This window comes from Peromyscus eremicus, chromosome 2, assembly GCF_949786415.1.
Source record: "Peromyscus eremicus chromosome 2, PerEre_H2_v1, whole genome shotgun sequence".
Lineage (NCBI taxonomy): Eukaryota > Metazoa > Chordata > Mammalia > Rodentia > Cricetidae > Peromyscus > Peromyscus eremicus.
This window is the reverse complement of record NC_081417.1, coordinates 142,512,541-142,525,116: the sequence shown is the minus strand read 5'-3', so window position 1 is coordinate 142,525,116 and position 12,576 is coordinate 142,512,541.

The following is a 12,576-nucleotide window of genomic DNA, read 5'->3' as shown; positions in this document are numbered from 1 at the left end:
GCCTCTGGAATGCTAGGATTAAAGGCGTGAGTGCCACCATTTTCTAGCCTCTGTATCTAGTGGCTGTTCTGTTCTCTGGCCCCAGATAAGTTTTTTAGGATGCACAATATTTTGGGGAACACAATACCACCACACCCAGGCTAGAGGAAGAGGGCAGATACTAAATACTGTGCAGCTGTGGATGGTGGGAGGGGGTCAGTAGAGGTACCTGAGCTCAAATGTGACATCAGGCCTGTGGTCTCAGAAGTTTCTGTCATTTCTACTTTCTCTGCTGCTCCCTGCTGGCTCTTTCTGGGCCTCAGCTGCCTTAGCTGTGAAATGGGCCCAGACCCCACATGTCATGCACATAAGACTGCTGTCTCGATTAGGGTTTCTATTGCTTTGATGAAACACCGTAACCAAAAAGCAAGTTGGGGAAGAAAGGGTTTATGTGGCTTACATTTCCACATTGTAGTCCATCACTGAAGAAAGTCAGGACAGGAACTCAAATGGGGCAGGAACCTGGAGGCAGGCGCTGATGCAGAGACCATGGAGGGGTGCTGCTTACTGGCTTGCTCCTCTATGGCTTGCTCAACCTTCTTTCTTACAAAACCCAGGACCACCATGGTCATGTGTTATTGGTCATGATGGTGTCTGTGAAACCACAATGTAAGTGCCATAGTGGACCATTGGCTGAAGCTTCAGCCCTGGTATAAGCTGGCAAGGCCTCAGGCATGCTGCATGTCTGTGGTCTCATCTGCCTGTGGGCCTTAGGTACTCACCTAGGACATGTGGAAATAATTTTTGTCTTTGAGTGGAGACTGAAATGTGTGAGGGCCAGAGCTCAGGGCCAGGAGCTGCAGGGTGTAGAATCAAGCTGAGACTTCCTCCTGGAGGAGGAGCTGCTAAGACCTCCAGATGAGGACCTTCCATCGCATGCTGAGAGGAAACACTTCTTTCCCACCCCCTCCAGGTCTCAGCCTCTTCCTGTGCTTCTCTCCGTAAAGTGCAGGCTGTGCCCTACTCTGTCAGGGTGACAGGCATAGGGTAGCTGTGCAGCTCAGGTCACTGGATGGAGTTCCAGTCACTGTGACCCTCTCACTACTGGGCTGGGCCCTTTGTACCTTCCTATTCCCCCATCTCTGTTTATCTTCTTCCTCTTCCTCCTGTCTCCTTCCCCAGCTCCTTCCTCTTTCTCCAGAGGTCTCAGGCTGCCCACTAGAGACAGGAAGGAGGCTCTGGACCAGACATGGGCAAACATTTTCTATTTTGGTAGTCATGTATTTATTTTAATGGGCATCAGAGGGGGAAAAAAACCCCACAAGCAATTAGCACATCAAAGCTTTATTTCATGGACATTACTGCTCAGGTTGAGGCCAATTGGAAAACGAGCCCATTTCTGGTCTGTTTACAGGGAATAGGGAGAGACGTTCTGTGGGTTGGGGGAGGTGCAGGGCAGGAGGAGGGAGAACTTGGGAAGAGACACCGAAGAGTCGAAGAGTCGTACAGTACCTGGAGTCCTGCTTGGTCCTGACTGAGTGGCCCCTGGTAGGTCTTACACCTTGAGCCTCAGTTTCCTCCTCTGTCCCAGGGGATTGAACAGCAGAAATTATGGAGATGGTTGAGGGTCTGTGAGATGAGGAGGGTGGAATGTGACTGGGTTATTAGCTGAGGTGTCGCTATACCTCAGGGGCCTTTTCTGGGGGTGAGGGAGGTCATGGTTTTCTTTGAGTAAGCAACTGGGCTCTTCACTCACCTCCAGAAGAGCTCTTAGTGGTTTCCTTCTCCGGTTGTGAGTGGGACAACAGTGGAGTGGAAGGGGCTGGCTCTGGGCCAGGAGGGCCTGGGTGAGTGTGTCCTGCTCAAGCTTTGATTGTGGAGTGAGACCCTAGGGTTGTCTCTCAGGACTGTGAGAAGGGAGTAAGTAGCTTGTCCATCCCCAGAGCCAAGTCACAAACCTCTGCTGGGGGCCGCGGAGGCTGTGTGTGTGTGTGTGTGTGTGTGTGTGTGTGTGTGTGTGTGTCTGCTTTTTAATATGAAGAGGAACCTGAGACCCTCAGCCCAACCTCTCCTGCAGACACTGAGATGGAGGGGGGCCTGAAACCTCCTCTCACAGGGAGTGGGGGGTTCAGATCTTATTGTCTCTCCTATGGCATCTTTAATATCTGGACTCTTGGACTCTGAGCTTCTCTCTCATGGACTCTAAGCACATTTATACTACCTGGGAAACAGGAATTTCACAGAATCATTTATGGACCTCAGACCTCAGCATTGAGGAAGTTCTATGACAAACTCACCATAGCTTGTTAGATCCACAGCCACTCCAGGGTCTCAGGGTAAACTTGAGAAATGTGGAATTCAAATAAACATCTCAAGAATAGAAATGTCTCAGGAGTGGGCCTTAATCATCTCCCCACAGGAATACAAAAGCCTCTGCCGAGCAGTCCTGTGGATAACAATCAGAATTCAGAGGCAGGATGTCAGCACTAGTCAGGGCCTGTTGTGGAATACTAGTTTAAGATACGTTACATTTGTTTGTGCTGCGGAATATTGGTTGAAGGACGCAAAGATGTGTTGCATTCTTTTATGTTGCTTTTGTGAAGTTGTGTTACTTTGCCTGTCTAAAACACCCGATTGTTCTAATAAAGAGCTGAACAGTCAATAGGCAGGAGAGAGAAGCAGGTGGAGCTGGCATCAGAGAGAATAAATAGAAGGAGAAAGCTAGGCTAGTGAGGAGAGCTAGGATCGAGAAAAGGAAAAGGAGAGGAGGACACCAGGGGCCAGCCACCCAGCCACACAGCCAACCACGGAGTAAGAAGGGAAGAAAGATATGTAGAATAAAGAAAGGTTAAACAGCCCAGAGGCAAAACACAGAAGAAGATAAACAGGTTAATTTAAGTTAGAAAAGCTGGCTAGAAACAAGCCAAGCTAAGGCCGGGCATTCATAAGTAAGAATAAATCTCTGTGTATTTATTTGAGAGCTGGGTGACAAACCCCCAAAGAGTAAAAAAACTAACTACAAGGGACAACTGTCCCATTGCTGCTGACACTGAGCCTAACTTGGCCTCATGTGACCATTCATCATTTTGTCCTGATTCTTTCTCCCTGAGCCTGGCTGTGGCTCATCTTTTCCTTTTCCTCCCCAAGGGTCTCAGGGCCTTATCCTAGAGCCCAAGCCTGGCCAAGCATAGCTTGATCATTGGCCAGAGGGGTCTGAATTCCTTGGGGGCAGAGCCAGGACATGAAAATGCATGGGTCACTGGTTCTCCTGGGCCTTCTTCATTCACTGAAGTGTGCAAGAGTTCTTTCTGTTGCTCGCCTAATGGGGAGGGGCCAGCCAGAGAGGCAGGCAGATGAGAATAGCCCTAGAGACAGGATGTTCCATTATGGGGCCAGGAAGGAAGGAGAAATGCCCCTTTTTGGGGGTTGAGAAGAGGCCCAGGGCAGAGGGGAAGGGGCATAAATCTGTCCATCAGGCAGGTTATCCCAACCCTGTTACTGACCTTGGGATGACTTTGGGAGGTTTGCTCCATGCCTAGAGCCTAAGTTCATCCATCTGTAAAATGGGCTAGAGAAGCCACTCTGTCCAGTGTGGCTTTGGCATCTGGAGTGGTAATTGTCAGCTGGACAGACTATAGAATCACTGGGAAGATGGGCCTCTGGGGATTATCTTGATTGTGTTTATGAGGTGAGAAGAATCACTGGCTGTGGGTGGCACCATTTCCTGGCTGGGATCTCTTCTCACTTTCTGATTGTGGGTGCAGTATGCTTCCAGCTTCTTCAGGCTTCCGCCATCTTGCCGTCCCTGTCACGATGGACTGTACCCTTGCACTGTGACCCCAAATCAATCATTTTTTTAATTGTTGTCAAAGTCTTTTACTATAGCAATAAGAAAAGAAAGTAAGACAACAACCCGTCTAGACTGACTGTGGCTCATCCTCCCCTTTTCCTTCCCAGGGGTCCCTGGAAGAGGCAGGCATTCTCCAGTCAAAGAGGAGGTAAGGGTATCCCAGGCGAAGGGAACAGCCTGTACCAATAGGGCAAGAGGGACTTATTGAGGGGACTGCCAGAGTGCAGGACTACAGAGTGTGGAAGGGAGCTTATTTCTGCCCCATGTGCCACAGGACATGGAGAAGTTACTCTGCCCTCCCCCCCCCCCCATGGGAAGCTGATGATAGTAGGAGGGTTAGGAGAGCAGCCATTCCCTGGGATGTCTGGACATGAGTACAGCTGCAGATATGGAAGAGGCAGTGGAGTGAATGAGGGTGCCAGGAATCACGGCAGGGGGGCCTCCTGCAGAGACCCGTTCTACCTTCTACCTTGGGGCAGAGTGCAGCCCCTCCAGAAACCCCATTGCAGGAGAGTGGAAGAAGTTAAAACACGTCAGAGAATCATATGAAGGAGAATGTTTATTTCAGTCAAAGCCTGGTCCTCAACACCAGGAGAGATTTGATCCGAAAGCCAGCATGAGAATGTCACAGTAACTTAGAGGATCTGGCGAGGTTTTTATTCTGACACAAAGAAGGGGTTTATTATGTTCACCTCAAATGTTAGCTGGAGATGAGAGCAGGTCTGTGCTGAGCCTGGGCCACAGTGTAAGCGTCCCGGATGGAGAGAGTCATTGTGCCCCTCTCTTTGGCCATCATCAGACTGCTGAGACAGTGGACCCAAGTTCTGACAACTTGGCTTGCTGGGTAACTGGGAGCCGAGACAATGATGGGCCAGAGGTGGGTGGAGCCACACCCTTGACCAGGACTGCTTGCTGTGAACACATCTGTTTCTACTTAGACACAAACCTCTGGGGGTGTAGCTCAGTGCTTGCCCTTGGGGAAGGGGACCCATGGTAGAGGGGGAGGGGAGCCACCGGTCTTTGTGTGACAATTGAACTGAAGAAATTCCTTCAGCAGGAAGAGAGAGATGACAGTCTCTTTTCAGGGATACGGGTGACTTTTTTGTATTGTTACCTACAAGTAAAGAAGTGGGTAGGTATGGGAGGTTACCCTCTGAGCCTGGGTCACTGTCCCATGAGACAGTGGTAAGTCCAGCCCACCCAGAGAGCTCAGGCTCAGCCCCAGGGCGGCCCCATCCCTGTCCTCAGCACTTGGAGATATTACCCTTTTCATCCATAGATATGGGTAGGTGGGCTATCACCGACCCCTCTTAGTGTTGGGTATGGCCGGCCAGTAAAGGGCCAGCTAGTGGTGCTCAGAGTCTCCCAGCGGGTGAGCCTGCACCATCCTCTGCAAGACTCTGGTTCCTGCCCCTGAGTTGACTGGTACCCTTCACCTCCCTCCTTACACATCCCTCTCCCAGACCCAGGGCCACCGAGCTTACTGCTCCTGGAAGAAGCATCCTCCTCTTCCTCAGGCTTCTGGACTCTGACCCCCCATTTGTGCACTGTCACCCCCCCCCCCACTGCTTCTCCTGTTCCCCTTCCTTCTGTCCTTTTCTGGGAAGAATTAACCTGTTTGTCCCCAGACCCAAGTGTGGACAGTACCCCTTGGGGATGTCCCTGGCTCTCTCAAGTGGGTGGGTCATGGGCCCCCCTTTGACGTCCATATAGCCCATGCTCTGTCAGAGTCTGCTGTATTGGCATCCTCTGTCACCCACTGGGCCTGGGGCGCAGTGATGGAGTCCTGGTCCCTGCGGTGGCCTTGGGGCAAGCCTCTGTCAGTACTGTTAGAAGTCGCTCAGCCCCTGTGGGCTTCAGGAGCTGCTCCCAGCCTCCCCAGTTCTCTGGGTTGAAGAGGGGGACAATCCACATCTCCCAGGCTGGCTGTGGTGTGAAGCATAGGTAGAGAGCTGCAAACCCAGAGGAAAGTGTGTGCTGGGAGGACCTCACCCTGCCCACTCTCCACCATATCCCTTCCACCCCCACCTTCACCTTCGAGGGTGTGAGGGATCAGGGCTCCCCTTGCCCCTCAATGCCCTGCTACCACCTTATTTACCTTCAAAGGAGAGTTAATTAATACTTCCTTCAGGCTTATGTTTCCTGAAGTTCCTCCCTTAATTAGTACTTCCTTGAGTTAAGGGTTCCTTAGCCTAGACACAGCTCGATTCTCCTTGAAGAACCAGCTACAGAATCTATTAGCCCAGTGAAAAGCAAATCCATGGAACCATGCTGGGGCAGATGGGAAACGCCATTGAGCACGCTACCACATAAAGTGTGCTCCTTAAGGCTGAAAAGTCTTGTCATGAAATGGTGTATTTTGTTTGCTATTAATACTGTTTGAAACGAGGCTTTTGAATTGCCAGCATGAATGGCATCATTTTTCGTCCGGTTGGGCAATGGCAGTCTCAAGCTCATGTGTAAGAACACTTAGCTCCATAAGAAGTCACTCCAGGCACAGCTTTTACTGCCATGGCTCGTTCCTGTGTAGGTGTTTGATGGGCGCTGCAAGGGTGGGAGCTGAGTGGAGCGAGCCTGCAGTGATGAACCTGGGTTCACCACTCCACACGCATTTTCAGCAAGTGCTCCCTCCTTCGGAAGTTCTGTCGCTGGGTTCTGAGACAGAGGAATTAGGTCCTGATTAAAGGAGGGTGATGGTGTTCTGAGGTCTACTTCTCTACTTAAAGAAGTGATAGGCAGCAGGGGAGCACCAAGGATAATGGAGAAAGGAGGCAAAAAGAAAACAGCAATAGACTTTTGCATTCTGGGCTGGAGACAGATGCCCTCAGCTTTGAGAGTGGCAGTCAGTCTCCGGTGACTCTAGGCTGGGAAGTGGGGGACCCAGAGGGACCAATAACCCTTCAGAGTCAAAGGTCAGATGCCTATACACAATCCCCTCTCCATGGTGCTCTGTTCCAGCAGAACCACCCAGACTCATTAGAAGACAAAGATGAAGTGTGGTGTGAGTGCTCTGTGTTCCGGGCACAGATCTGAGGTGCCCAGGGCAATGGGATCTGTGGATGCCCAGCCCTGCCTGCCATTGCTGCTCAGACTGTGGCTCTGATGGCTTCAGGGTGGCAGATGGGATGGGGCCTCTCAACCCAGATGGGCAGGATTTCTTCCTGTCCAACTTTGGTCTTCAGGGGCTCATGGGAGGGCATAGGAAGTTGGGGGGCCAGCAGTTTAGATTTGTTCTCTGTGGCCGAAGACCTCTTGCACCCCATGAGACAGCTTTCCCTGGCAAAAGTTCCTGGCTAAGGATTCCTGTGTCATTTCATAAGAGGCCACAAATCACAACTTAGCTACAATCAGCAGAAGCTGCAAGGTTCCTTTACTTGATGTCACTGATCTCCATTTGGGAGTGACCTCAGAGGGGCCTAGAGGACCCCATGGGATGGGCCCCAGGGAGGTGGCAAGGTGCTTGGTTTGTATGCCCCACACCTGCCATTCCCTTGTTACTAGAGCAGGGCTGAGCTCCACGCAGAGAAAGCTCCCTCCCAGCTCTGTGCTCCACCTCCCTGCTCTGTGCTCCACCTCCCTGCTCTGTGCTCCACCTCCCTGCTCTGTGCTCTACCTCCCTGCTCTGTGCTCCACCTCCCTGCTCTGTGCTCCACCTCCCTGCTCTGTGCTCCACCTCCCTGCTCTGTGCTCCACCTCCCTGCTCTGTGCTCCACCTCCCTGCTCTGTGCTCCACCCCCCTGCTCTGTGCTCCACCCCCCTGCTCTGTGCTCCATCTCTCTGCTCTGTGCTCCATCTCCCTGCTCTGTGCTCCATCTCCCTGCTCTGTGCTCCATCTCCCAGCTCTGTGCTCCACCTCCCAGCTCTGTGCTCCACCTCCCTGCTCTGTGCTCCACCTCCCAGCTCTGTGCTCCACCTCCCTGCTCTGTGCTCCACCTCCCTGCTCTGTGCTCCACCTCCCAGCTCTGTGCTCCACCTCCCAGCTCTGTGCTCCACCTCCCTGCTCTGTGCTCCACCTCCCAGCTCTGTGCTCCACCTCCCTGCTCTGTGCTCCACCTCCCTGCTCTGTGCTCCACCTCCCAGCTCTGTGCTCCACCTCCCTGCTCTGTGCTCCACCTCCCTGCTCTGTGCTCCACCTCCCTGCTCTGTGCTCCACCTCCCTGCTCTGTGCTCCACCTCCCAGCTCTGTGCTCCACCTCCCAGCTCTGTGCTCCACCTCCCTGCTCTGTGCTCCACCTCCCTGCTCTGTGCTCTACCTCCCTGCTCTGTGCTTCACCTCCCTGCTCTGTGCTCCACCTCCCTGCTCTGTGCTCCACCTCCCTGCTCTGTGCTCCACACCCTTGCTCTGTGCTCCACACCCTTGCTCTGTGCTCCACCCCCCTGCTCTGTGCTCCATCTCCCAGCTCTGTGCTCCACATCCCTGCTCTGGCTCCTGAACCTTTGCATACCCGAGGAGATCCATCGAAAGCTTGAACAACCCACTCTCCTGCCTACAGGGAAGGAAGATGGGGGGGGGCACATCTCTTGGAAGTGTGGACTTCAGGCCCAGCGTGGGGTGGAGGTGTACTGAGTGGCGTTCTTCCAGCATCTGGCAAACACCACCAGATGAGAATGCAGACTTATACAAAGAACGAAAATCACTGCAATTTGCAAGTGCATGGATACATATGAAAAATACATTTTCTTTATTTAAATCTCTTTACAAGATAATTGACTCATTATAAAGCAAAAGTACTGACAATGTATAGTAGGATTTGAACATGCATAAATAGACTACACCAGAAAAACTGTACCAAGGCCCAGAAGGGGGCAAAGAGAGCACATTGCTGTAGGAGGAAGGAGTTATGGCAGGGGCTCAGTTACACCTCCTTGGGGTGAGAGAGCTCCCGCGTGTGCTGATGTTTCGAGTCTTGACATGCATGCACAGGCCTGCTTGTGACCTTGCACACCTGTACTTGGGAAAGACATTCATGTGAATAGACACGCCACAATCCACTTGGTTATTTGCATGTGTAGCTGTGTGGGGAGTCATACGTTCTGAAGCTGTGGAGGGAGCTGAGTGACTATACAGTTAGGAAGCCCCCGTGAGGGTTTGCCAGACAACGGGGCTTCTGTGCAGGCATTCATGAATGAAAAGGAGTCTGTCCATTGGATGAAGGCAGGGAATAAAATGGACAGTCTGTCAACAGATGGAGGTGGTTCCAGGGGTGGCAAGCATGGGGGGGAGGTGGAAGAAGGTAGGGTGGGGGTCAGAGTCAGATCTGGAGAGACCTGAGTATCAGTGCAAAGAATCTTAGGCTTATCTCTGTCTTCCTCTGCCTCCCCACCAGGTTGACAGGAAGTGTGGGTTCACTTTGAACTTTTGGAGGACACCATTCCTGGGCAATTGTGGAACTGGGCTTCTGGGAACAGTAGCCTCAGGGACCAGGTTCTAGACAAATGTGTGAGCAGCAGATCTCCACTATGAGACATGGGGACAACATGGAAATTCTATGAGATTAAAAAGAAACAAAAAGACCAGAGAGTTGACTTACCAGTCAAGAGCACTTGCTGTTCTTGCAGAGGACCCAGGCTCCATTCCCAACATCCACGCGGTGCCTCACAACCTGCAACTCCAGTTCAGGGTATTCAGTGCCCTCTTCAGGCCTCCACAGGCTCTGCACCATGTGGTGCCAGTTGTTCTCTGAACTCCAAAGGTCAGAGGGCTTGGTAGGGCCCTCCTCATGCACACAAAATAAAAATTTAAAAATATGCGAGTCATAAGTAATTTAAAAGTAAAAAAGGGGTCTAAAAGATATGTCCTGATAATGCTAGCCAAAATAAAGCTGGTGTGGCCGTGTTAATTTCAGATAAAGCAGATCTTTGAGCATAGACTGTAGCCAAGGGAAAAAGACATTTCACTGTGATAAAGTGGTCACGAGTCATCAAAAAGATATAAGGATCTTCAGCCTTTATGATGACGGAATTTCAGGTCATACGAAGCAAAAAGGAACAGATCCATTTGGAGAAGCAGACGCCCACAATGGCAGCCAGGGTGTTGTAATCCCCTTCCCAACGACTGATTAAAACAAGCAAAAGGGAATTTGTGAGACTGCCCATGGCCTGAAAGACATTATTAGCCGACATTCCTACTGATACTCAGAGCATTACCTGACGACAGATTGTAGTACATTATCCTCAGTACACATTGGACATTTACCAAAACAGAGCTTCTTCTGGACCAGAAAAGGGTCTTAACAGGTTTAGAAGGACTTAGATTTTGCAAAAGAAATAAAAACAAAAATAAACCTGTTCTGACAACAATGGGGTTAGATCTTAAAACAAGGAAGTTTGCCGGAAAATTCATCAAATGCTTAGGAACTAACAATGCATTTCTAAGTTATAGATGGGCCGAAAATTTATAAAGAAAAACCATAAAGTCGTTTAAATTGAATATTAGAGATATTCAATTTAAGTTACAGATGGGTCAAAATTTATAAAGAAAAACCATGAAGTCATTTAAATGGAATCTAATTGGAAGGCACACAAGATGAATTTGTGGGATGTTACTACAGCAGCACTCCAAGGAAAATTTGTAATTTAAAAAGAAGATCTTAAACCTTCAGAACTACAGCAAGAAGAACAGATCCAAGGGAAGGTGAAGGTATGAAGTAATGAAGAGCAGGGAAAACAACACAGTGATGCTCTGGACTGGCCTGAGCCTGCCAGGGAGACTACTGACTCCCAGAGCATGTCTGTTGCTAGGCAGCCACCTTGATACTACTAGTCTATCCATATAGCCAGATTAGGGAAATTGGAAGCCAAAAATAGAGGAAAAAAAAAAATCGGGTCCTGGGAAGATCACAGGGTCCCAATGGATAAGGCATATGTCCCAAACCTAAACTTCTGTGGACTTTGCTGTGAATATCTCCGCTACTGATCAGCAGGCTGGGGTCCTTCTGGTCTACCTGGATAGACCATGATGGGTAAGGAGATGCTGTTTCAGTGTGGTCCTTGAAAGCTTCTGTAACCCTCAGCCTTTGATGGGAACAAGTAGTGGCATCAGACAGCTCAGAGTAGCTGCAGATGGTGCCCTCCAGTTTATGGTTTTGTGGGCACCTTTGGTCTTACAGTGACAAGTGTATCAGTTTTTATATTAACTTAGGAAACTGAGATTCCTAGCCCGTGACTGTGGTTAGTGCACAGTTCCCGAACCCGAGTGTTAAAGACCTTCCGTTTCTAAGGACACTGTTGACATGTCTGCCACGATGGGTTGCTCTGCTCTTGGCCCTCACTGACACTGACAGCACTCCTTCTCAGAAGCTTCAGCTATTGCTCTGTTCCCGTGCTGTGGCTCCTTCTCTGTCACTGTCAAGCCCACCAATGTCCCCCTGGCTAAGACTCTGCTGCTGTCCCGACTGCAGGTGATTAACTCCAGCACTACTGTTACTGAGGCCGATTACTCCATGACTCTGCTTCTTCTGTGGCTTCTGATACTCTGTCCCCGTCACCACGGCTTCCTTCATGTTATGAGCCCAGCCTACTCTACTATAGGTAGGCAAGAAAAGAGCACCGGAGAAAAAGCCTCTCCCTGGGCCTGTGGGGGCAACCTGGGGAGGCAGTACACGAGCACAAAGTGAGAACTGACTACTTACAGAACCAGAAAAGTGGTGTCTGTACCAACCACATCCCACTTTCATGCACACGATGGATATCTTTGTACCTCTTTTGATCAGTGGCAACTGTTCCCCTGCTGGGCACCAAGGAACATGCTTCCTCCTTAGCTTGGGTGGAAATGGTTGCAGTAAGTCCCCTCCAAGCCATTTGAAGCAGCTGTGACTGTGGCTATTTCTTTAGCAGCTGGAACTGTGCATCAGCAGCAAGTAGCCACAGCTGTTGTGTATCTTTCTCAAAGCCTCTGTAGAGTGTTTAAAGTCCTGGTGCTGGTCTAAGTGTAGTTCAGCTGAGACTTGACTGATAGTTCTCTGTTGGCAATCCAGGCATCAGCAAAGAGTCTGAAAGCTGTCAATCAAGTCACCCTGCCCCCACCAATGCTTTTGATTATTTATTGGAAAATAATCTGCATTAGTTACCTTTCTATTGCTGTGGTAAAATCATGACCAAGGCAACTTCTATGAGGAAGGGTTTATTTGGGCTTACGGTTCTAAGGGGATAAAAGTTCGTTATGGTGGGCAACTGTGGCAGCAGGCAGCAGGCAGCAGACATGGCAGCATGGAACAGCTGGGAGCTCACAGCTCCAGCCACAAGCAGAAAGCAGAGAGAGCACACTGGGAATGGCATGAGGTTTTGAAACCTCAAAGTTTGCTCCCCCAGTGACATACTTTCTCCAGCAAAGCTCCTAACCCTATCCAAACAGCTCCACCAACTGGGGGCCAAGCTTCAAACATCTGAGCCTATGTGGGACATTCTCATTTAAATCACCACAACATCCGATTTTAGTAAGAACTTATTATTAACAGGAATGTTGACATTAAGTGTTTTGTAATGTTCAGTACTTGCTCAGGGTCCCAGGGAGAGGTAGATCTTCACTCCACCCCACCCCATCCCATACCTAAGTATTTCCCTTCTCTTTGGTAACTCACATTTAGATTTCTGTCTTCAGCAGGAGAAGACTCCAGATGTTTCTCCACGGTGCTTTATCCTTACAGGAGGAACATGAGTCTTTCCATGTCATCACTTGACTCTCCACTGGCAAACGGACCTTCAGGTTATTGTCCCCATTTGATAGGTGAGGACACCAAGACCTCAGC